We start from the raw sequence: 25,220 nt of genomic DNA, 5'->3' as shown, positions 1-25,220 counted from the left end.
ATCAGCCTTTTATCCAGTCTTCATCGGCACCCTCTGGGCTAAGCACCGCAGTCTTATTTCATAAATAGAGAAAAGGAGGAGGGACCCATTGAACTCTAGGAAACTGATCAAGTAATTACAGCTGGTTCACTGAGGTCATGTAAGAGCACAGTTCTCCAGGAAATGGGACAATGTATGAACTATGTTCATGTTAAAACTCTGGTCTCAGAGATGGAGAGCCTGGGACCTCTGGGGGCCATCAGGGAGGTTGCGCTGATGGGGAGCCCTGTCCTGTTGCTCCTGTCAGACAGAAATGGAGACCTCCAAGTTCCAAAGAATGGGCCTTTCAAACAGTTTGCAAGTCTGGGAACTAAACTGTGGGAATATAAATACATTTCAATCTGTTTGTCTTGCTAATTTGAGTGGTTACTCGCCCCCCCCCCCCCAACCTTTTGCTAGAAGCAGCGTTGCCATTGGGCTGTTTCTCTGCAGCACTGGAATTTTTATCACTTTAGGTGAATCACTGCACATGTGGACACAAAATAGGAATCCTGGGACTAAGAGGAGAACTTTATTTGATAGCGACAGATCTAACTTCGTGCTTTGAAATTTCAGCTAGGATTGAGGTTTTGGTTGGTTTGTTTTTACAGACCGTAGGTCTCAAAAGCTGTGCTGACATCTGACTTTCCTGCCTTTATACAGAATTTAAAGTAATATCTTGTACTTGGATGACAGTACCTGGAGAAGACCCCATGGAAGCTCTCCTTGAATACAGAACAGTTAGTTACCTGTGCGTTAGCTAACCCTGGCCCTGTCTGTGTACTGTTATGCACAGGCCTGGCTAAGCTATTTCCTTTTCCCTTCACTTGGCTCTAAGCAATGTAAATGGGACTGGCTGAGGTGCTGATGTGTAATGTTTGAAGCCAAACAGCCCTGTTTCCTCTGGCGTCTCCCTCTGAAAAGTTGAGCCCCTGGGATGCAGAGCCAGTGCTCCAGGACTGTCAGCTGGGTTGAAACTTGTGTTAAGAGGCTGTGACTTCCCCGGGGCATGGTGGAACACACCTATACTCCCAGTGCTCAAGAGGCCGAGGCAGGAGGATCACTGTGGGTTTCAAACCAGCCTGGGCTACAAAGTGAACTCAAAGCCAGCCTAAACTGCATAGTGAGACCCTGACTCAAAAAGAAAAAAACAGGCTGTGACTCCCCAGGGCAGAAAATATTTATACATCAGAAACTAAAGCAGCAGCCCCTAAAACATTAACCACATTAACCGTTACCTCAGTGGCATTATGCAGATCGGCTTTTCTGCATATTCTCTCTGCGTATTGCAGAGGGGCTTTCTGGCCTCCTAGCCAGCCCGGCTCACAGGACTCACACAATTCCTGCCGTCCTCACTGTCACTCATGCTCGAGCCACTCCCTTCTGCACGAATGAATAAAATCCAGATTAGGCCCTGGATCAACGCCTTTGTTCTGTGAACCCTCATCTGGAGCAGACTCAGGTCTCCTTAGCTGTCTGTAACTGTAAATGTGTCTCACCACCTTCAGTCTCATGGTGGGTTGCACTGCAGGTGGTAGATTAAAATTAACTTGCTGGGATTCCAGTAGTGTTTCGACGGGATGACAAATATAAACTTTGTGGATCATGAGGAGGACAAATGAAAAGGGGACCCCTCGATAAGCACCAGTCTACGTTTTGCACCTACACAGCTTTCTGGTTTGTCCTCCAGTTAATGATCAAGAAAAGCTCTGAGTGAGGAACAGTGACGATGTCATCACTCATACTTGACAGAGGAGGAAGCTGCTGCTCAGAGATGGGCCAGGTTTGCCCCGAGACACACAGCTAACTGAGTGGGGTGCAGCTCAGGACTGCCAGGTCTGTACTCCTCCCACTAGGTTTCCTCTACATAAGAGCTTGTGGCAGGACTTTGCACATTAAAACGCAGTGAGAAAGCACACAGCTTTTATTCTTGGATTGTGTAGTTTAAAACATAAATTATGGTGAAGTCACCCTTTCTCATCTGTCAATGTAATGATCCCATACCTTGAGGAATTCAGAATATTCAAAATGCGTGTGCGGAGGAAATAGTAAAAGTTAATCATTTTCATAGTGTCCATCTGTGGTGAGGTTTAATTATCACTTGATGTATTTCATGGCTTAAAATGATGACAGTTTAGAATGGAGCCAGTGAGAACCAGAAAAATCCATTCATTACCACCTGTCAGGTGCTGCTGTAGAGTAATCTCCAGACCCAGACGTTCCCCAGACAGACAGCTCTGCAGCATTTCCTGAGAGCCACAGATGTCCCTGGGACTGAGACCTGAACCGAGAACTCCGTCCCATGCTGCCGTGGCCCTCCGCTGGCGCTTAGCCAAATCAGGGGTATAGTTTGAATCTCACACCATTTCCAGATGTTGAGGTCCCCAGTGCTGTCCCAGATCCAGACTTTGAGGATTCCTAAGGAATAGGATATTCATGAATGGAGGAAAGCTATGCAGACTACAAAGTGGCCCTATTTCCTTGTGCCTCTTTAGAAATTGTTTCCTCCTTGAACAATAGCATTCTGCTACCGTAGCTGTTTAATAAGCTCAGCACCATCTCGTGCTTTTAGGAAATAAATACTTGGTCTCCCAAGAAATTTCTGGAAGTAGAGCTGTCAGGTGCTGACCCTTCTGTCCAAATCTGGACTTTCAGTTGGAGGGGCCTGGGAGAAAAAGAGCAGATGAAGTCACCTTAGGAAAGTAATGCTGTTTGACGTCTCCCAGCCCAGCCTTCCCCATGGCTGACAGTAGGATCTGTTAGGACAGGGGTGTCTGGGAATCTGGGGAGAGACACGCCTGCAGCCAAATCCTGTTCAGAGGATTAGGGGAAAGGGATGTGCCTGGTGCTCAAGGTGCTCCCATCCTCCTGGTCCCGCCCACTGGGTTTCCAGAGGATCGGGCCCTTGGTGGGCTGTGTGGCTCAGCCCCCTCCACCAGGTGGCCTGCGTGAGTGCTGGCCCTCCAAGTGACTGTGCTCAGCTCACTTCTTGGTCTGCCGTTGATGGCGTCAACCCGATTATCCACTTGCAGGCGGACATTGCCTGCAAGGTCCCAGGCCCAAAGAGGGAAGCAGAGTCTGAGCCCCATGGTTGGTGACCAGCAGGGGTAGCTCTGAGCATCTGAGCCACCTGTGCAGCCCCCGGGCCTCCCATGGTGTTGCCCTTCAGGCTGAGGTCTCCTGGCCTGCCTCTCCAGGGCAACGTGATGTCCATTTGTCGTGCCCTCGATTTGGCTGAGTGAGCCAACCACGTTCTCTGTTTTGATTTTTATTTAAATTATATCTAAATATTTTGTTTTCCTGCCTCAAGGGAAAACAGGCTACCTGGGATTAAAGGCGGGGATTAGTGACAGCTGTCATTAAATCAGCCATATGCCTTTCTGATTTTATTTGAATGACAGTCTGGTGTGTTCTCATAGCTTGATTTCCTCTTTTAGCAGTGAGAAAGCCAGGCCTGGAAAGGATCAGTGTTGCTGCTTCTTTTCTTCCCCCTCCCCTGCATGTTTTCAGTTAGTTGGTGGCTCTTTCCCTCTCACTGTTACTAAAGCATCAGAGTCCTTTGTGAGGTGTCCCTGTGTACATCTCTTGTGATTTCTGAAGGACCTTATCATGACAACTTTTGTCCCTAAGGCAAATCTGTAAGGCCATGTCTAAAGGGACTGTCTTTCTGGCTCTGTGGTTGTGGCTGATGGCAGTAGTGCAATAGAAGTAGGACAGAGGGAAACCAACAAGGATGCAGTACTGGGAAGCTTTCTCCCTCCTTATTTGTTCAATTAAAAAAAAAAAAGATTTCGTGGTGCTGAGGACTGAACCACATCTACGCAGGTGCTCTACCACTGTGAGCTCCCCGGCTGGGCACCACCTGACCCTCCTCCTCCCACGCCCCCTGGAGGTCAGAGGCAGAGTTCCACTTCACCGGTGGAACTCTGATGTGGAGAGGTGCCTGTCTGTGCCCTGCAGAGGAGGGGAATTCTGTAGCTCTGCTCTCATGTTCACCGGGCCAGAAAAGACTTCTGCCCATGTATCTTTCTGATCTGCTGCCGATACCTAAAACCCCCATCTGCAGGGCTCCTCTTGTTTCCTTATCAATGGCTCTCAAAGTCATGTTGGGTCCTCTGGAAGTCGCAGAAATTTCACTGAGCTGTATCAGACCCTGTTAAGGGAATTTCCCAGGACCATCCGGCTCTTTGTAAGAAAGATAGCCAAGGACTTCTCTTGAGAAGCCCAAGCCCATTTTATGTTTCATATATGTTTTATTGATGGGTCTGAAACTGGTGACATCTGAGTTAGACTCAGTCTGCAGCCATATTTTGTGTCTTACAGCATCGGTCTGTCACCAAGAGAATCCCCGACACACACACATTAAAGGGAAAGCTTATTTTGGATCTCAATTTCTGAAGTTTCAGTCCATCATCATCAGGCTTAAGTGCAGAAAGGGCACAGTGGAGGGGCGCCCTGTGGAGGAAGGCTTCTTACCTCAAGATGGCCAGAAAGCAGACACAGAGAGACAAAGACAGAAAGAGAGAGTCCGGGAGGGAGGTGCAGTCTTCCAGGTCATACCTGCAGTGACCTACCTTTTCTGTCCAAGCCTCACCTCCCAGCAACCTTTTCTGACCCAGCCTCACCTCCCAGCAGCCTTTTCTGTCCAAGCCTCACCTCCCAGCAGCACCCTCAGCTGCTGAACTCATTGGTGGAAGCATCCAGGACAAGTACAGTGCTCTGTGATCCAATCACCCTCCAAAGGCCCCGCTTCCCTCTGAACACATGCAAATTTAGGGGGACCAATTTAGATTTAAACCATAACATGGCCTGCAGAAGTTTGTTTTTATCATCTGGTCTGAGCGTGAAGAAACCACACACAAATAATTCTTTAAAATGAAGACATCTTGCACACATATCCAGACTTACAGATTATTTTAGAAGGTGAAATGCTTTCATAACCCGGGAAGACATGGCCTCACCGCAGGCTGGAGAGAGAGCAGCCAGTCCTTGGGGTGTGCATGCCCTGCTGTTTCCCAGAGTCCACACTGCTCCCTGGCCCCCCTGATCCTGAGACCAGGCGTATGACACAGCACTGAAAGTAAATTCCACCTGTGGAAATTCCTAAAGAGCCACGCTTACTGAATTACCTGTGTGCCCTGGTTAAATGTGTGAGTTTTCAATTCCCGTTTTGTACCCAGGTAGAGTATAGGAGAGTTAGATGTCAGAGGAAAGCAAAGTGGGGCCAGGTAGGGAATTTAGGGTGAATACTTATTTTTTTTAAGACATAAGAAAGCAATGTAAGAGATATAAATTTCAAAGCTAGACAACCTGAGATCTTCACTATCTATCATATTGTCTCTTGTTCTCTTCCAAATAGTTGTCCATGTCTTTGCGTACAGAGAATTCATACAAAACAACATAGTATAAAACTGATCCAAACTGAATGAGGAGGGCATTTTAGGTCTTCAAAACCAGACAACAGGGAAGTCACCAATGGCTGTCGTAGAGTGTCTTGTTCTCTTCAAAATAGCTGTCCATGCTTTCATGTATATTGAAGTTCAACAAAACAAAACAGGCTAAAATAACACCATTAATGAGAACAAAGCAAACCAGGGATAAAAGTATTTGCCTTCAAAGAGATGGTAGAAGGAAGTCCCCCATCTGCTACATTGCCTATGGTCAGCCGCTCAAAGGGTTCCAGATCACGGGCTCCCACTTGCTAATAGGGGAGGGGGGAGGAGAAGATGTGATGTTTGATTCTCAGCCCTTGGGCCGGCAGGCTCACAGCCGCTCATGGGGTCGGGGTGGGGGTTGCTTGGTTTCCCTGTGCTCCAGGTCCCAGCATGGCACGGGTCCCAGTAATCACCGGTGGCTCCTGTCCTGGGCTGCCGTATCCTGCCATGCTCACAGCCGCTCACCAGAGGGGTTGCTTGCTTTCCCAGTGCTCCAGGACTTAAACTTATGAGATAGATTGTGAGAGCCAATATCTGATACAATAAAAGCTCAAGAGAGATATTTTCGTCTTTAAGCTTTTGATAGCTCCTTATTATGTATGTGGTAGAGTCAGACCCATTTGAAAACTTAACAAATGTGTCAGAAAGAGACTATCACAACTACTTATTTACTTATTGAGGCAAGATATCTCTATGCAGATGAGGCTCTCCTTGAACCCACTACAGAGCCCCAAATGGCCTGAAACTCACAGCCACCCTCCTGCCTCAGCCTCCTGAGTGCTGGGATTATAGGCATGTACCCATCATGCCCAGCTGTTTTAAAGCTACCCTTTCCACTTGGTCCTCTTTCAGAATCTCAAGAATAGGCATCAGAAGTAGGTTTTTGGTTTAGGAGCTGAACTTTCCCATGCATGACTTTAATTTCTGAGAGTTACTCTTTGCAGTGTAAACATTCACTGAGTCTAGACTATCAATTTGCAAGCAAGCTTCTAGTTTGGAAACTAATGTGTGAGTCTCTTCATGCCAAGTTATGCGTCTTTAAAAGTGGGACAGTTGCTTTAAGCATTTAAAAGACATTCCGCATATACTGCAAAGTAATTAATTTCCCAAGAGACTTTCAGCTGATAATCTGTTACGTGTAAATATATATTTATAAAACACAGTAGACAAGAATAGCTCTAATGTATATATTTTGGTTCCCTGGATGAAAAAAAGAAACATTTTAAAGGATATTTTTAATCTGCATGTTTATCCCAAAGATACTGGCCTCCTCCAGAATCAGGCACATGGCGTTAGAAAAATCGGACACGTGCTGTGTTCCCTCAGCTGATTTAGAATGTAATGAGAGATGACAGGTCAGCCTGGCGGGACTACGGCTAGCGCTGGGCTCAGAAGTGTCCTAGAGCTTGAAGGAGGCTCATGAATTCCCTCAGGGTCATTTTCTTAATGTGCAAAACTCACACAATAAATAGTTACTTCCTCGTGTGGTGAGAATTAATGATTGCTGAGTCGCAAGTATTGTTTTAATAAAATAATCTTTAATTGTTTGCTTTGTACATTTTCTGCTTTATTATTTTTATGATTTCTCTTGCCTCCGTAATTGGTAATTATTTGGTTCCCATTATTTCTTTATTAGTCATTTTATAAAAGCTATCTGGTGATTTAGCCTCTGTCCCACACTTTCTTTTCCCCAAATGTCATTAACAGAGCCACGAGGCAGACACGTGCTGCCCGCCTGGAACCTGGCTGGCGGGTGTGAACAGCTTTGCAAGGCTCACCCCATCTTTAGGACTGATCGCGCCTGACTTACCGGGCTGCCGTGCTGTGAGATGATTCATATGAAACCCAGGAGGTGTATTAGAAAAGCATGATGCTAAGTCATAGTAAGAGGGCTGCGCGGGGACCCGGAGGACCTTCTTCAGAGGAGCAAGGAGCATGGTATGCGCTTCCAGCCCAAGGCAGGCATGGGTAAGGATAAATAGCCACATCGTGGGGCATGCTGCACCAGGGGGAGAAAGTCGGCATTCAGACCCGGCAGAGAAGCCCGGCCAGTCGCCACATCTGCAGCATCTCCAGCCTCCATCCCACGGGTGCTCTTCCTGGCTCATATTTCTCTTGGGCCATGGTTGGGGTCCAAAATGCCCCCCAAAAGACTCATTGTGTTGAAGGTTTTGGATCAGCTGGTGGACCTTTGGGTAAGTGGATGGGTCACAAGGGTTTAATTTCATCAACTGGAGTAATCCACTGAAAGGTCCACCAGGTGAATGGGCCCATTAAGAAGCAGGGGCCTAATTGGAGGAAGCAAGCACCCGGGTGTGGCTTCCGCCCTGGGCCCTTCCTCCCTGGCTCTTTCCCACTCTGCTTCCCAGTGGCCCTCAGGTGAGCAGCTTTTCTCCACCAAGCCCTTCTGCCATGATTTTCCACCTTACCTAGGCCCACGGCAATGCACACCAGCCAATCACAGACTGAAACCTTTGAAACTGGGAGCTGACGTTCACTTCTCCCTCTAACTTGGTTTTCTAGGACATTCAGTAACGGTGCTGCAAGGCTGCCTGCCATATCTCACACCTACTATGTTCTCTAATTCTTCAGTGTAGTGCCGCCTACCTGATAGAGCAGCTGCATGGATCAGCCCACGTGAGAAAGCTCAGTGTGCCCCGGGCCCACCTCTGAGGAGGCCACATGTTGTCCATTATTAGCTGTGATTCACCCACCTCTGGGGCTGGGGCTGCCTGGGCTTGTGTTTCCCAGTGCTAAACTCGCCTGCCTCCCTAGAGCTGGGACGTGTCTGTGAGCTGCAGCTGAAATGCACTGGGTTAAGAAGCCTTGAATTGAAGCAGACCAAGTTATTTTCTTTCATCACAACTAAGTAATCACATTTATCTTGTTTCAGGGAGAGATGGCAATAATAAGATAAAAACTCTGGAGCTCCTTGTGCTGGCTTTTGTTTCTGGCTGTGTGGGAGACTGAATACCTTAGCTGGCTCTCCCACTTCAAGCCATTTTAAATTACAGATAAAATATTCCTGCAATCCTTTAGAAACATCAGTGAGAAGGCAGGAAAGTGAAGGATTCCTGAGAAGACAAAAACTCAACAGAATGTGAAGATCAGGCTCGGAGGCAATCTTTTGCTATGAAAGTATTTATCCAACACAGGTAACCTGGAGGTTTGATTTTTTTTGCCATCAAGTGGCATGAGGGAGAAAACCCTCTCTACCTACAACCAGGACTCCAGCCTCTAGCATAAGGGTACAGTGGAAATAAACATACTCTGTTTTCCCAGGGAAGGAGGAAGAAGATTGGCACCTCAGACCTTGGTTCTGGTTAGGGGTCAACACAGCTCCCCTGAGGATAAGGACCAGGAGCTGAGCTCTCAACAAAGTCGTAGATTAGACTTGGGAAGCCTCAGGCCAAGAAGGTTGAAAGCAATCTGAGCTTGGTGTGTTCCCATGTACCTAGCAGCACAAACACGAATCTGTGTTTAACGTGGTACTTATGTAGTCTCCACAGTCACTATCCAAGCAAGATGCGCTCACGGCCAAAAATTTAAGAACATAAAGGAAAGCAAGACACCAGAGTAAGAGCCAACAGATAGCGAACTACAAAGACTTCAGAATTAACAGAATAAAAATAAGCATGATATATTTTAAGAAATTGGGGGAGCTGAAAATGTGAGTAAAACAAATGACTGTAATAAATTCTCCAGATAATTTTTTAAGCACCCAAATACTTCTAAGGATAGAAAATATAATTAAAATTGTAAAATCAACAATGAGCAAATTAGATGTATCTGAAGAGAACCAGAAGTTAGCTCTGAAGATCTGCCTCGGAATGCAGCAGGGAGGCAAAGCCTAGAGGCTGTGGGCATCGAGTACGGGGTGAGAAAGACCGAAGTCCTTGCATTTGGGTAACAGGAAACGAGAAAGCAGGCGAGTACTACCAGAGGAGCTGATGGCTGCAAATGCTACAGAACTGAGGGAGGAGCCCTGCTCAGATACAGGAAGCCAAAACACCCCGATAGGACACACAAAGGGAATTCCACTCCTCTGTACATCACGGGAACAAAATGATGTCTCTAAAAGCAGCCCGAGAGGAAAGACCAACTAGGGCTTTCAAACTTAGTAACAGAAAACGGATGGAATGAGACATGGGCTTTAAAAACCCAGAAGGAAGTAAGCAAGGGAAAGGAAGAATGTTAAACTAGAACAAATAGAAGATACAAGATAAAGTACCGATTTTAAATACAAATACATCAGTAATTACAATGAATATAAATATATGAAATGTTCCAATTTAAACAATATTTTTTATTTAAAAAACATATTTAAAAAAGGGAGATGAAGATGAAAGAGGACACAACAACACAGGTCGGGACAGAACAATTTAAGCAACACAGTGTTTCACCACAGGATAACCCGACATAACAGTAGCTACCATAGTGTCTCTTTCCTTAAACACAATATTATCAGAATAGACCAAAAAGAAAAGATCCAAATCTGCTTTGTCCATTTGTAGTAGAAGGAAGCCACAGGTACCGTAGAAGGCCTGGGGGTGTCGCCGGGGGCATAAGGCCCTGAGTTCAATTCCCAGCACTCCAAAATACTATTAGTAAGTAGTAGCAGTAATATACAAAAGGAATAAAAGCCTGAAAATAGAGGACAGAGAAGCACGTTCCAGGAAAATAGGACAGCTTGGCTATAGGTATCTTTGAAATGAAAAACTAAGGAATAAAGCACTGCCGGGCATGAAGAGGACCACTGAGGCTGGGGTGCCGCTCAGAGGCAGAGCACGTGCCCGCATGTGCCAGGCATGCAGTCCCGGGTTCCGTCCCTGTCACTGCAAAATAAACCTAAAATAGAGCCGGGTGTGTGGAACATACCTGTGATCCCAGCCCTCGGGCTGAGGCAGGAGGATTACAAGTGGAAGCCCGCTAGGATCTTAGCGAGACCCTGTCCCAAAGCAAAACTGGAAAAGGGCGGGGGTGAAGTGTGAAGGCTCTGGGTTTAGTCTCAAGAAACCAAAAAAATAAAAATAAAAACAAAAAACAGTGACAAAAAAGGCTGTAAGAGTGATTCAGATGTGTTATGTATATGTAACAGCTTCCCACGAGGAATGTAAACATTATGTACTACAAAACTGCAATAATAAAAAAGCAAGAGGCTCACTAAATAATAATAGATTAAATTCACAGGAAGATAACTGATACAAATATTACGTATTCATCGAGGAGCAGAGCATCCACAGATAGAAAAAATTGGCGGGACTGTGGAGAGAAATAGGCAAATTCATGATCGCAATGAGAGCCATTGCAAAATTTTAAATATTTCTATTAGAACAGAAATAAGGGCTAAGAGTCAAGCATCCAAAATAAGCAAAGGAGTAGCAGAAGGACAAATAAAGGAGAATATAAATAATAAGGAATAGCCGTAAACAGGAACGAATAAAATTGAAACAAAAATGAAACAAGGACCAACAAGGCCAACACTGAGTTTTTGAAAGAAAAATAAACTAAGAAAAGTAATAAAGGAAAGAGGAGAAGTGAACACATATATCAGGGATGGAAAAGGGGCTAGAATAAGGAATCTGTACAAACTAGAACAGTAACAGAACTTTATTTTACCAATACATTTGGCAGTTTTAATGATCATATTTCTGGGGGGAAAAAGCTTGCCAGAACCTTCCCAAGTAGAATAAAACCTGATGAGGTTTATAATAAAGACACAGACTCAGATGCCTAAGAAATCAGGTCCAGATGCTGCGCTAGTGAATACGAGCAAATATTGAAGGAACAAGTACAATTTCATGTGAACTATTTCGGAACACAGAAAAGCCAGGCACACTTGTGAGGCTGAGTTATTCTTGGCACCAAAACTTGGCAAGACTAGCATGGGGGGGAGGCAATTATGAATATAGATATAAAAGGCTTGAGCAAAAATTAGCAAACTAGATTTAGAGGTATATTAATGAAAAATAATAAACCACAAAATTTGGGTTTGCCTCCAAACCGGGTTGGTTGCCAATTTAAGTGTCTTGATGTATTTCATCATATACCAGTGTGACGATCACAACAGATGTGGGGAAAGCATTTGAAATATCCTAGTTCCTCTTATTGTAGCAAAAAATCTTAGAAAAGGAGCCTTAAATAGGCAGGAACTTCTTTAATGTGGAGCATGATTTAAAAACCCATCAGCAAACAACTAATGTCCTGAGAGCCGAGTTTTGCACTGCTAGGAATGGGGTTCCAGGCAGAGGAAGAGGCCAGCGCGGCCGGCGTCCTTTGCAGCTGCCCCGGAAGCGGAAGTCTCGGGAAGAGCCCCGCGTCTTCCCGCGCACTCAGCGCTGCTTCCGGGCCCTGCAGGCTGACAGGCCCGGGGTGCCCGGAAGTGGCCGCTCCATGCTCTCAAGGGCCACTCTTACTGCCCAAGACTCCTGGGGGAAACGGTTGACTCCAACACCAATGCAGAAAAAGCTCACAGTGCATCTAAGGGCATTATTTTCTGTTAGAAAGTAGAATAGTGTTTGAGAATCATGAAAACTTGTCCAAAGGACACAGTAACCAGTTTGAAAGAACTTGCACTACACAATTTGAGCTTGGAAAAAAAAAAAAGTAATAAACTAGTGGCAGACTTTATTTTCCAAAGATACTCACCACAGCATCTTCCATTTTACATGTATTTCTTACAGTATGACTTTCTCTTATAGACAGGCAGGACCTGCATCCCCACCCCTCATGTCTGGGTACTTCAGTGGAAATGATGTATGTGAGTTAAGGTTCATCACAAAAGGTATGGTGGCTTCCTCTATGTTGGCTGGGACACACAGCCACCAAGTAGATGGGGTCTCCCAATGTCACTAAACTACTCCACGTGGAAGATCGCACAGGAGACCAAATTAAACAATAATGCCATGCCTGTCACCATCTGACAGCAGCTGCATGCAAACCCTGAGCCCAGGGCACCTGGCTTCACCCTCACCAAGTACCTCACCCGCAAAAATGTTGAAAAGTTCCTGTTTTAAGTCCCTACATTTGTTGCATAGCAATAGATAATCAGAACACATTGAGGACCTGGTATGGATGATAAAAACTCAGTGCCCAGAGCATTGTTTTGAGGACCAGCCGGGTAGCTGGCAGAAGAAGGAAGGGTCTTGAGCGCTGACGGGAACAATGTGAGAGCATTTAGCAGACCCTGATGACTCCTTGGGAGGTGCTCAGAGAGAGCTTCCCAGCAGGAAAGGAAATGTTATTAAAACACTGGTTGAAAGAGCACCATTCATTTAGGGAGGTGGGTTGTCTGGCAATATTGTCACCTGCGGTAATGCAAGACACAGGAAATGTACCAGATGAATTCAGAGATGCAGCTATAGAGATTATCAGCCTGTGGAAAGTCCCCTGACTACTGCTTGCCTGTGATAAAATATGAGGGGAAAAGAGCTAAGACACGGCTGAAGCAGAAAGAGGCCGGACTCCCTGGGTTTCATGGTAAAACTTTACCGTTCCCAGTCCCTCAAGGAGGGCAAGAGATGGCAGAGTAGGATTTCAGGCCAAAGAGCAAGTCCACGGGGAGGAGCTGTCAGATTCTTTGCTAAAACCTCAGAACTTTGAAGGAATCATAAAACTTTTTTCGCCAGGAAAATGAAGTCCCCTGAGGACCATAAGAGTGCCTTTCTGTTTAACAGTGGGCTTCTATTACCTTAGAAGGTTGCCCCTTAGAAGCCTCACAGAAGCCCAGGACACAGCGGGGTTCATCTCAGAGAGATGTGTGGATTTGGCATCTGTCTGAAGATAATGTATTAGTCAGGGTCCTGGGTTCTCTGGAGAGACAGGACCAGCAGGATAGGGAGCATATGGAATTGGCTCCTATAATTAGGAGGCTTGGCAATCCAAAATCCAATGGGATAAACTTTCAGGAGAGATCCAGGAAAGGGTCTCAGTCTAAACCCAAAGTCTCCTTGTTGCTTAGGGGGAGGATTTTTGTTCTATTAAGGCCTTCCAACGATTGAATGAGGCTCACACACATTATGAAAGGTAATCCGATTTATGCAAAGTACACTTATTAATATGTTAATCTCATCCAGAAAACATCTTTATAGAAACATCCAGAAAAAAATGTGTGACCAAGTATCTGAGCACTGTGACCCAGCCAAGCTGACACAAAAAAGCAGTCATCACAGACAACTTTATAAACACGTTAAACATGCAGAAAAAATTTTTTTCCAAACAGTTTTACAAGTTTAAGCAGAAAGTGGCTGAGGCAGTAACCAAAGAAGCATCTCTTGCGTGCTGTAACTCCTATGGGTAGGAAACTGGCCGAGAAAACTACTTAGCTACAAATGCAGGTTACTTTGCATAGAAAATATGAATGATACAAAGAGCCAGAGGGAAGTATTTGGCAGGGGTAGATCTGAGTCCTAGTCCAGAATATGGAAAAAATTACGGGCTGGGGTTCAGCAGTGCTGCTGATCTGTAGTAGATGTTACATGCTTTTGTCTCTCTGTAGTCAGAGGTATTTGTAGACATTGTCCTCTCCCTATCTATTCCTCTTTGCATCTTGGTATTTAGAGTCGATAGGGTCAGCAGATAATGTGCTTCTTCAGTAATAAATCTTCAGATTGAGAGGAGCAGAACCCAAGGATGTTTACCCAAAGAGTCATGTCAGAAATCAGACTTAATTTAGATGACAAGCCCCTAGACTCTGTGCCATTGAACGAGTGGATTTGTGCATACTGGGAAGGGACTCCATGTAGAGAGGATGTGAACTGTGACCAGAGGGTGGAGCTGAGCACTTTGTTTTCCAAATATGGTGGCAGTAGTATCTCCCATGGAACATATTCTTCTTACAATATGACTTGGACCTTGCTACTATGAAGAGGTGAGATCTCTTTTCTCAATTTAAGTCTGGAGAGGATATAACTGCGGTGCAGTGACACTATGTGACTTCTAAGGCTTGGACATATGCAGCGACAATCTCCCGCCTTACTGGCTGGGTGCCTCACACTGGAGCTCCGCCCAGCCATATAAAAGGCTCTGCCCTGAAGTTACTGTCCTAAAAGAGCCAACAGGGAGAGGTCATGAGGAGAGGCTGTGCACCTCGGCACACAGAGGAAGATGTTAGCAAGCTCCCAGCCAGCCTGTTCCCCACCCTTCCAGGAACAGCAGCATCTGACTTTAACAACATGGTGAACCCTGAGCAGGAATCCATTCTTAAGGCCAAATAAGATGCGTAGCCCAAAGAAATTATGAAATAGAAAATAAACATTATGCCAAAACCACTGGGCTTTTCAGTGACTGGCTGTACAAAGAGAACTGGAATAGGATTATAGCACATCAACTGAAATGGGAATCCATGACTCTGCATATAGATACAGGTGAATAACAAGATACAAAGGAAAGCTCTTCCTGGTAGAAGGTCAGATAAGAAAGAAGGATGCAGTGATAGAATTTTCAAAGTCATCGGTTGATACTGAAAGTCAAGGGTCGAAATTTGATGAGGGAAAGTGTGTGGGGAGTTAGGGTGGGGTGTCAATTTGACTGGTTTTGGGATCCACCCAGAAGTTAGTGAAGTACTTCTGGGTGCATCTGGGTGGGTCATGGAGGCATAGTCTTGGGGTCTATATCTGGTCCCTGACCCCTTCTTTTGGGCACTGTTCTCCCACTGTACTCCCCAGAAACTTTGCTCTACCGTGCCCTTCCGCCATGATGCTCCTACCTTGGAGCCTACTGATCGTACACTGGATCTCCCTAAACCGTGAGCCCAGTTAAGCTTCTCTTCCTTTAAACTGTGGGAGCAATGAGAAAACTGACAATATTGCAGGAATATTTACATGTTTTGGAAGATTTCTCCACAGATTACTTTTTAACTACTAAGGAACAAATAGTAACCCTACTTTGGAGACACCTGATAGATACTACCTTAAACACACAATGCTTATATCACTGATATTGGAGCAAACCAACACTGAGTGCCTCTTGATACAATGTACTAGGAAGGACAAAATGTCATTTCTGTGGTATTCCTTGAATCTTAGGTGGACACATCAAACAAACCCAGGTTAAGGGGCACTCTACAAAATAACTTTCTTGTACTCTTCAAAAAATATCAAGGTCAAGAAACAGAGTAAAGGCTGAAGAACTGTTCCAGATAAAAGGGTGCTGAAAAGACATAACAACTAAATGTACTCTGTGATCCTGGTTGGGTCCCAAATAAGAAAGAAAAATAGCTGTTAGAACATTATTGGGACGATTGAAAACGTACGGGCCATGGATTAGATGGTAGAATTGTAAGAGTTTTGCTACTGTAGGAGGTTATCTTGACCTTAGGAAGTGCTATTCCTTAGGGTTAAAGGCACGTGATGTCTCTCACTTATTTTCAAATGACTTCCCCAAATGTGTGTTTGCACATGTACTTGCATATATGTATTATACATGTGTGTGCATATACCTATACCTATACATATGTAGAGAGAGAAAAACAATAAACAAATGGGGGAAAATGGTATATTTGACAGTTTCATGTACTACTTTTCATATTTTTCCGAGTTGTCAATTATATAAAACTCTAAAATGATAAATTCTACAATGAACTCTGTTTAATGGAGAAATGTCAAAAGCATTTCCTTTAAGGTTATGGACAGGTTAAGGATGCCTGCTGTTTATCTCTGTTTAATTGCACTGGGGGTGGGACAAAGTGCAGGAGGTGAGAAAGAAACTGCAGACAACAGGAAGGAAGAGCGAGACGGATTATTATTCGCAAATGATGGGATTTTGTAGGAGACTCCAAAAACTGAATAAATTAGGATTAACTAACATTTTAACAATGTGATTAAACACGAAATCAGTATACAGAATTCAATTACAGCATCTGTAAAACAGCCACAGAGACAAATGTAATTTATATGACACCTTAATTACTAACATCAAAAACAGAGTCAAGGCAGGTCACGGCAGAGCAGCCTGCTCTCTAGCTTGCTGCTTAGCAGGCTAAGGCAGGGCGATCACACATTTGAGGTCAGCATGGACAACTTAGCAGGACTCTGCCTCAAAACATTTTTAAAATAATAAACACAACTAAGGATATGGCTTAGCACTCTCTGAATTCATGTAACTTTTTACTGTGTAAAATATTTATGGAAAAAAATCATAAGGCTTTGTTGAAAGATCTAAGTTAATGGACGAGATAGCTCAGTACTGTGAAGAGGTTTATTCTCAGAAATGATCAGCTCATTATCTTTCCTTTAAGAGAAAGAGTGTGTGTGTGTGTGTATGACACGTTGGTATTGAAGTTCCAATATTATAATCCCAGTGGTAATTCCTTATAATATTGTAATACAAGCATTATATATTGTAATACAAGTATTGTAATCCCTTCTCCAGTCCTCCTCATTACCCAGAAAATTACATTTGTAACCCCATTGAAACCTTGTTGGAGGGGCTGGGGAATTAGCTCAGTGGTTTAAGTGCCTGGCAAGCGTGAGGTTATGAGTTCGATCCCTGGTACAAAAAACAAAAAAGAAACATGGGAATCCCAGCAAGTTAATTCCAATCTACCACCTCCAGTGCAACTCACAGTGAGAGTAAAGACACCAGGATATATCCAAAGTTAAGGGCAGCCAAGGAGTCCTAAGCCTGGTCTGAGGATATATGGATAAATGCCTTGATCCAAGGTCTCTCCCAGAGTTTATTATGTCATGAAGAAGGGAGTGGTTCAAGGAGGAGTGAAGGGAGGAGGAGGGGAACTGCGTGAGTCACTGGAGCTGGCCAGCCAGGTGGGGAGAAAAGCACCTTTGCAGTATGCAGGGAGAATGACCTGCAGAAGGACTGGTCTGCATAACTCAATTAAAGTGACATTTCAATGGTTTTAGGAGGCTGTTGCTTCAGTTTCTGATATGTGATCTTTTGCGCTATGGGAAGTTATAGCCTCTTACTTTGAGGCTTCTGCCCAGCTGACATTTCTGGAGCTAGGTGGCTGTGCCATCCTGCTGTGCTCAGTCCTTTACAGAGAGCACTATGCAAGGAAACAGGAAACTGTCAGGTTGGCCTCAAGTATTACATATCAGTACCTCAGCTGGCGTTATTTGCATCGCTTAGAGCCAACTGAAGGAGGAAGGAAATGGCATAGCCTGCTCTGTGCATCAGTGTATCAGGGCGTGGAAACAAGACGCGATTTAACTAATGCTGAAGCAATTGTTCTGCATGCAAAACGAGTGACCCACATTGTCTCCTACAAGTTGGGGCTAAAATTTACATGGAAATGGAAAGGCCACAAATATAGATGGCCATCCTGAAGAAGAAGCATGAGCTGATGGCTTTTTTATACTGCTGTGAAAATTTAACTTGGTCCAATCTTTGGAAAGCAGTGTGGCTGTAAGCTGGTGTCCTGATACTGTACTCCCACATAGGTGGTCCTGCTAAATCCCCACCATACTTGTACAAGGAGGAATGAAAAAGCAAGTTCTAGAAGTTTTATTCAGAACTAATCTAAATTATTGATAATTTAAAGATCTAGCATCTAGAATGGACAGAAAATTGTGATATAGTGGTAAAGAATACAGTGATTTTTTCATAGCAGGAAGAAAAATTGATCAATTGATAGAGAACACATACAGAATGAAACTTAATGAATTACAGCTACAAGTAATAAAATTAATTCTCATAATAATATCGGTCAAAAAAGAAATAACAGGAAGATATTTTTACACATAAGTAAAAACTAAGTAATATGCATATAATTTCATTGTTATTGATTGGACTACATATATTTTATAAATACAGTGGTATATTTTGTTTCTATTTAAAAGTTAATTTTAAATTTTTGAGAATATTTATTAGTATTGATTATGATATGTTTAAATGTCCCTCAACAGTAATTGACTAAAATCAAACACATCCTTACTATAGCACACTAATAGTTGTTTAAAGTAATGATATACAATTATGTTTGTTGAAATGGAAAGTTGTTTACATTGCAGCATTAAGTCAAAGAAATACAAATTATAAAAAGAGTATGTATCTTCCTGAAAGAGTTAAAGACATCATTTTACAGTGATGCATACAAAAATCCCTATTTAAGCAGCATAGTTCAGAATAGCTAAATTTTGGAAGTGGCCTATGCATCCATCAATAGATGAACAGATTAAGAAAATGTGGTGTTTATACTCAATGAAGTACGACACTGTCATAAAGAAGGGTAAACTTCAGTCATAAAGATAGCTGTACCTTAAGACATTAATGTTAAGCAAAATAGTCAGACACATGAACTTAAATAGTGCTCTCTCTCTTATAAGACACTTAAAATATAAAGAGCAAAATAAAAGATACATAATAGACAATCTTTTGCATACATAATATATAATCTTTTGTAAATTAGAAGGGGACAAGAGACGGAAGAAGGTGGGAGGGGAAGAGAAGGGGATTAAAATGAGTTAAGATGTGTTATGTACATGTACCAACTCCCGAGGAGGAGTGTGATCATTACACATTACAGATGTCTACTAATGGAAAATAACAAAATATGGAAAAAAGTATACGTGTAGAAGGCTGACCTTACTATGAGAAATCCTAATAAATATGTGTAAATACAAAGATTAAATAAAAAGTGTATATTGTCAGCTTCTAATTTAAAAAATGAAACAAATATAGATGTGCATAAAATACAGATCAAGAAGTTCACTTCTGAATAGTCACATTATAGCTGTGTATTAGACGTCCCCCCCCCAATGCCTCATGCAGTCATAGTGGTGCTCTTTTGAGGTGGCTGGATCTCAGTGTGTGATGCTGGGATGGATTCACAATGCAACAGCAGGATTAAAGGCCCTGGGATTAAGGGTATGTTATTACTAAATTAGTCCATTGATTGGTTTGGTACTTGCCCTGAACCAAGTGGCCTAGATAGAGCGTACGAGGGACAGAAAGACACTGCTACTGTTACTTCTGGGTACCAGTTTACTGCTGCCTGCCTTACGCTTACCCTGCTTTGCCATGAACTGCCTCATCTCTGCAAGGTCCCTCTGCCATGTGCCACCCTGCCTTGCAGCCAGCCAGCTATGGATTGAAACCTCTACAAACTGTGAGCTAAACAAACCTTACCCCTTTAACTTTGAGTGTGAGATGTTTTGTCTCAGCAATGAGAAAAAAGTAACTAAGACAGTCGGTTTGAATCAGATTTCCTTGTTTCCATTTTCCGTGTTTGCGGCACAGAATGATAATTGTGGAGAGTAGGGACATGCACATAACATATCTCAATTCATTTTATTCTCTTTCCCCACGCTCACCCCTCCCTCCATCTCTAGATCCCTTTCCCATTTACATAAGAGCTATCTCTCTGCTTCTGGTTGCCTATTTTTCCTTCTGTTCTTTATTTATACTTTGGGTTTCTCACTTAAGAGAAGTTATGTGATATTTAAGCTCGTGTGTCTGATTTATTTCACTTAACATTATGGTCTCAAGGTGTATCCATTTTCCTACAGATAACCCAAATTTACCCTTTTGTTTCTCTTTCATGGCTCTCTCACAATGTCTTGTGTAAGGAGGATAAAACAATCTGATGTCAAACAGAGACTAGTGTATGAGGATGCCTGCCCCGTGTGCCCTGTTAACTCATTCCCTTGTTTATCCATCCTTCAGGCTGTACTTGTGGGGCTGTGCTGTGCGTGCAGCCCTCTGCGTGGTGCCAGGGCCAGAAAGATAAGCAGAGTGTGGTCCCTGCCTGGAGGAGTTCCATCTTTGTGTACATAATAGTATCATGCGGTACATCCCGAATGAACAGTGTGACCCTCGTGAATATTCACACGCTGTGTCTCTACCTCTTTTAGTCTACCAAAGAAGGTCCCATCATTTCTAACCCAGCTTCTGTCCCTTGGCTTTACTCTGCTTGGCTTGAGTGTTAGTTGGCTTTCCATTGCTCTGACAAAACCCTGAGATAACACTTTAAAAGAAAGAGAGGTTTATTTGGGCTCACGGTGTCAGAGATTTCAGTCCATGGTCCTTTGGCACCATTGTTTTGGGCTTCTGGTGAGGCAGCACATCATGTCTGAGAGCATGTGACAGAGCAAAGCTGCTCAGCTAGTGCAGCTGGAAAGCCGAGGAGAGAGCCAGAGGAGGGCCTAGGGACAAAAATGTAACCTTCACAGGTCACCCAGGGACCTCCTGCCCCCCTGGTGCGCTAGAGTGCTACCGCCTCCTAAGAGCCCATGAAGCTGTGGCTCCATCCGTGGATTAATCCATCAGTAAGCTTAGGGCTTCCTGAGCCAGTCACTTTCCACTTCTGAATCCTGCGGTGTTGGGGATCACGTCTTCAGCACATGATCTTTGGGGAACATTTCAGATCCAGGCCACAGAAGACTATCACAGCAAGATGCCATGGACCAGGGTTCGGCAATAAAATTTAGTTTTATGCTTTTGGAGCTTGGGCAGTCTGAGATCAAGACGTTGGCCGATTTGGTTTCTGCAATGCCCTCATATGGTATGGAGAGAGACACCTGGGGTCTTTTCTTTACATTAAGGCCGTTTTATAAGATTAAACAACTTATGTAACAATTCCATCGGGTTAGGTCCCCACCCCATGACCTCCTTCAAGGTTATTGACCACAAATACAGTCACACTGCAGTATAGGGTTTCAGCACCTGGGCTCGGGGAGGACACAGCTCAGTCTGTAATTCCTCTCTTTGCTACATCTTTCCTCACAGAGGGGCAGATCCACCTGCACATTAGAAGGATGAAGGGGAGACTGCCTGGGGGAAAGGACAGAGAGTCAATGAAGAGGTCAAAGCAGTAGGGAGAGAAACCTGGGGTCCTGGGAATGGGAGAGGTATAGGGGCACATTCACAAATACAACAGGAACTATTCGTTTACCACCCAGTCACTGTTGCAGAACAATGCAAGTAAATAATCTCTGTTACTAACATTATTTTTGAGCATGAGGCTGTGTTCTTTGAATAGGCTGAGCCTGGGTTTAATGAGCAGACTGGGTTTAATGGTCAGTAATAGCAGCTGTGGGGACACAGGATAGAGCGATGGGAAACTGCCTCACCAGGCGTAAAAGTCATACAAAGGGCATCAGAGTTAAAGGAGCTCATCACCCCAGGTAAGTGTCTTAGGCAAGATCAGTTCTGTGACCTGAGGTTCAGTTCTCATCCAGGTTAGTACCAGACTGCTGAGGGTGGAGCAGGTCTTGGTTCACTGAGAAATGGCAAAGGGGTTTCTTTAGTGACCTTTTCTGAAACTCGAGTGATATTTAGAATTTTTACCCAGCAGGTTAGGATGATTTGTTAACTTTAAGATGCAAACTCCCGTGTCATGAGGGGTTTACTTTATCTACTTGGGGGAGGGGCTTTAAATACAACCTGTTTGTTTCCCCAGGTGAGCAGCTCTGGCCCTAGGTGTGCTCCTGCGGGAGCAGGGCCTGGGTGGGTTGGGGGAACCATGAGACAGGGGTGGAAGACTCTCAGGGGTGAATTCACCGCCCACTTTCCTACACGGAGGATCTAAGTCCCTGGGGCAAGGGGGAAGCCTTCAGGAAATCATTTCTAGTGTGAAATGAAGGTGTCAGTGGAGGGAATGTGTGTTCTGCCCTTTGTGTGTTCTAGCTTTGCTAGATGCCTGTCCTGGCAAAGGCACTGGAAGAGACCCATAGTGTACTAAAAACCTCGTGTTAATTTCCCATTGCTATTGTAATGACTTGCCACCAAAGTGGCGTGGAGTGGCTTAATTGGGCGGCTTAAACCACACAAATGCAGAGTCTTCTGGAGGTCAAAGTCCAGTATCAGTTTTGCTGGGCTAATACAAGGTGCCCAGCTATATTCTGACCTCAGGGCTCACTCTGGTGGCTTTGAGTTCACGATAAGAACTCCCGGGCCACACTTTTGTTCCCTGCATACTCCCCGGCCCACAGGGCACTGCCTGCTGCCCAGCAAGAAGTCCCCCACCTCAGCCTGGAAGTTTCACACCTGACGTGGGTCTGTGGGATGTGTCACGTCCATGATCAACCACTGTGGACGTGTTTTGGCCTCTGAATGACTGATTTTCCCCCAGGTGCTCCTGAGCCTGTGATCCAAGGATAGAATTGGACTTGCTACCCTTTGAAGTTGGCTGGCCAGCCCCTGTGATCAGCCCCTCTGAGCCAGGATGTCTGTGGGTGACACTGCCATCCTTGACATTGTTCACAAATGCTCTGGTCTGTAACAGCAGAGCAAAGCCAGCTCATACACCAGGTACTGTGTGTTCCTGTGTCTTCGTGTATTTGAGGAACCAGGAGTCCATACAGGGAGAGGTGGCCTCTGAAGTCCAGTGTGGCCTGAGATCCCTCTCTCGGGACTCTACTAAGGTCTTGCTGGGAGACTTTCCCAGCAGGCTGTTGGATTCAGCAGCATGCCATTTGGCCACATGCTCTGCATTGAGACGAAAAGCTGTTTGCTCATGCTCAGGTCTGGAGGTTGTATTAAACGCAATTTCCTATGCTACAAGTTTGTAAGAGACAGCGTGGAGGAGATATTGTGAGGGCGGCAGGTAGTGACTGAGGATTCCTGCAGTTACTTACAGTGGTCATCTGTGTGGCCTCACAGAAGCCCAGGGCAGTGCTGAAGAGAGGAGGGCCACAGGGGAGCATCGATGTCCTTGCATCTTCTAGCTTCTAGGATCTCTGCTTTGGTAGTCGTGGCCCCATGGCTACTTCGGCACCTGCTTCTCTGACTCTGGCCCTGTTGCCTCTGTGATTATCCCTGGATAATGCAAGATTATTCTCCACCTCCTCATCCTTCCTTAACTAATCTGAAGAGCCCCTTTTGCCATCTAAGGGGACATATTCCCAGCCTCCGGGAATTGGTACATGCTCGACTTCAGGAGTCTGTTCTGTCCACCGCAGAGCTGCATCATGAGCTACGCCCTGCTTACCATCCTGACCTGTGTTGTGCTTGCTTTCCTTTCCCTGGTAAAACCCTGCAGGTTATTGAAATGGTGCATTCTGTGGTGACGGATGCCGGGAGTGGACTCACTGGAATACGTCTCAGATCACTCACTTGGGAGTGCAGCTGCGAGCAGAAGCCTGATGATTGCCATTACTAAACCTGAGGTGGAAAAAGCAACAGCTTGACTGGCAATTGGAAAATGATCTTCCTTTCCTTTCTGTTTTTCTCATCTCACACTGCTTATTTCAGTTTGTAACTCATAGTCTTAGCCAATGAAGTGATTTGTCACCCCCTCTGTCACTGTATTCCCTGGAGTCCAGAAGCCCACTTAGGACATCATTTTGGGGAGGATAATCACAGGGAGGACCCAGCTTCTGCCAGGGGGAGGGAGGGGTCCTCACGACACACCAGCTCCTGCCCTGTTTCTTCCCAGTGGCTTTGCAGCAGCAGAAGCAGCATGTCCAAGGCCTTCGGACTCACTGGCAGGAGCAATCCCCAAACTCCCAGTGTGGGGCCTGTGACTGCAGTGGTGAGGGCTAGAGGCCCAGGACCAGCCACTTGTCACACTGGGGAGCAGGCAGTAGCACTTTTTCCAGAATGAAATTCACTGACAAGAAGGATGGAGAGAAATAGTGTGAGAGGTTACGAAGGGACCCTAGCAGAGGGTCAGTTGGGTGGCTGGGACCCATCGTTTTTTGTGTTACCTCTCCTGGCAAAGACTATTGGCTGCTTGCAGGTACCTCCCAGTGGGAGAATCTTGCTTCTATTCAGGTCTGGGCACTGCCTACTATGGTCCAGGTCCATGTATCCCTTGGCAATGGGGCAAGATTGCAGGCCAGGGCCTATGAGTGTTAATGGACAACATATGTAGGATGGCACTGCTCTGAATCTGACTCCCCTCAGCCTGCTAGGTCTCCACCTTGAGGTGTGGACCAGGCTCTGTTACCAAGGCTGTCTCCTAAGAGGTCTCAGGGATCATTCTCAGGGGACTTTGTTGGGAGCAGGTGCTGTAGTCTGAGCAGGGTCCCTGCCCCCAGATTCACCTGAAAGCCTGCCATGCAGTGATCTCCAGAGGAAGCCATGGGGTCCTCTCTCTTGCTGGCCTTGCTCTTCCCAGGCACTTGAAAGATGTATGTACGTATCTTGTCCCCTCTGACTGCAGCCTCCCTGATGGCAGAAGCACCACACTTTGCTTGCTTCTCTTTCTCTTCAAGGTGACCAGGCTGGCACACACACATGTATCATGTGATGCAGGATCAAAGACAGCCTGTCCCAGAGCAGCCAGCAAAAGGGATGGGAGTTGGGGCAGGGATCTGGGTCCTTTGTGCTGTTCTCACCTTGAGATCGATCTGGTGCAAGCTGAAAACATTTCCATGGCTCCTGATAGGCCAGAAGGGCCTCGGCACTCTGGCTTCCACTGCAGCTACAAAGATGCTGATGTGCTGGATTTTCTCCCTTACAGCAGTGATTCCCACCCTGGGTTTTACAGCACCCCAGGGTGTTGCCAGTAGTCTCAAGGGCTGGCAGAAAATTCTCAGAACCATTTGCTCCAAACAAAAAACAAATATGCAGAATACAGCAGTTTTATCTGCATTTGGAGGAGGGCAAGCAAAGGGCTGTGAAACCCAAACAAGCAAATTGAGTGTCACACTCCAGAAGCTTGGACTTGCTGCCTTAGAAAATAAGAAAAGGTCTCACAAAGACCGTCTTCTCGCTGTGCTCTGGAGCAGTGCTCAGGGGAGTGTACAAAACCAACCATACAAGATTAAAAAACACACACACACACTATTGCTTTATTTTCTTTTTTGTAGAAAATAAATGTTAAGAGGCTAGGGAGGTAGCTTGGTGTTAAAGTGCTTGCCTAGCATG

The 25,220-nt window shown here is 45.0% G+C and overlaps 1 protein-coding gene and 1 non-coding gene across 3 annotated transcripts in view; one reads left to right on the top strand and one right to left on the bottom strand.

The window, feature by feature from the left end:
• Fstl4 (follistatin like 4) overlaps positions 1-25,220 on the top strand; it is a 368,201-nt gene that overhangs the window by 50,543 nt on the left and 292,438 nt on the right. The window lies entirely within an intron of this gene.
• Positions 5,970-6,115, bottom strand: LOC111755373 (small nucleolar RNA SNORA12). The gene has a single exon (XR_002789935.1). It is a non-coding gene; the product is annotated as a small nucleolar RNA SNORA12 (small nucleolar RNA).

Source organism: Cavia porcellus, unplaced genomic scaffold (genome assembly GCF_034190915.1).
Source record: "Cavia porcellus strain 051 isolate PalLab524CR breed Dunkin Hartley unplaced genomic scaffold, mCavPor4.1 scaffold_19, whole genome shotgun sequence".
NCBI lineage: Eukaryota > Metazoa > Chordata > Mammalia > Rodentia > Caviidae > Cavia > Cavia porcellus.
The sequence above is the reverse complement of the archived record's forward strand: the minus strand, read 5'-3'. Positions and strand labels throughout refer to the sequence as shown.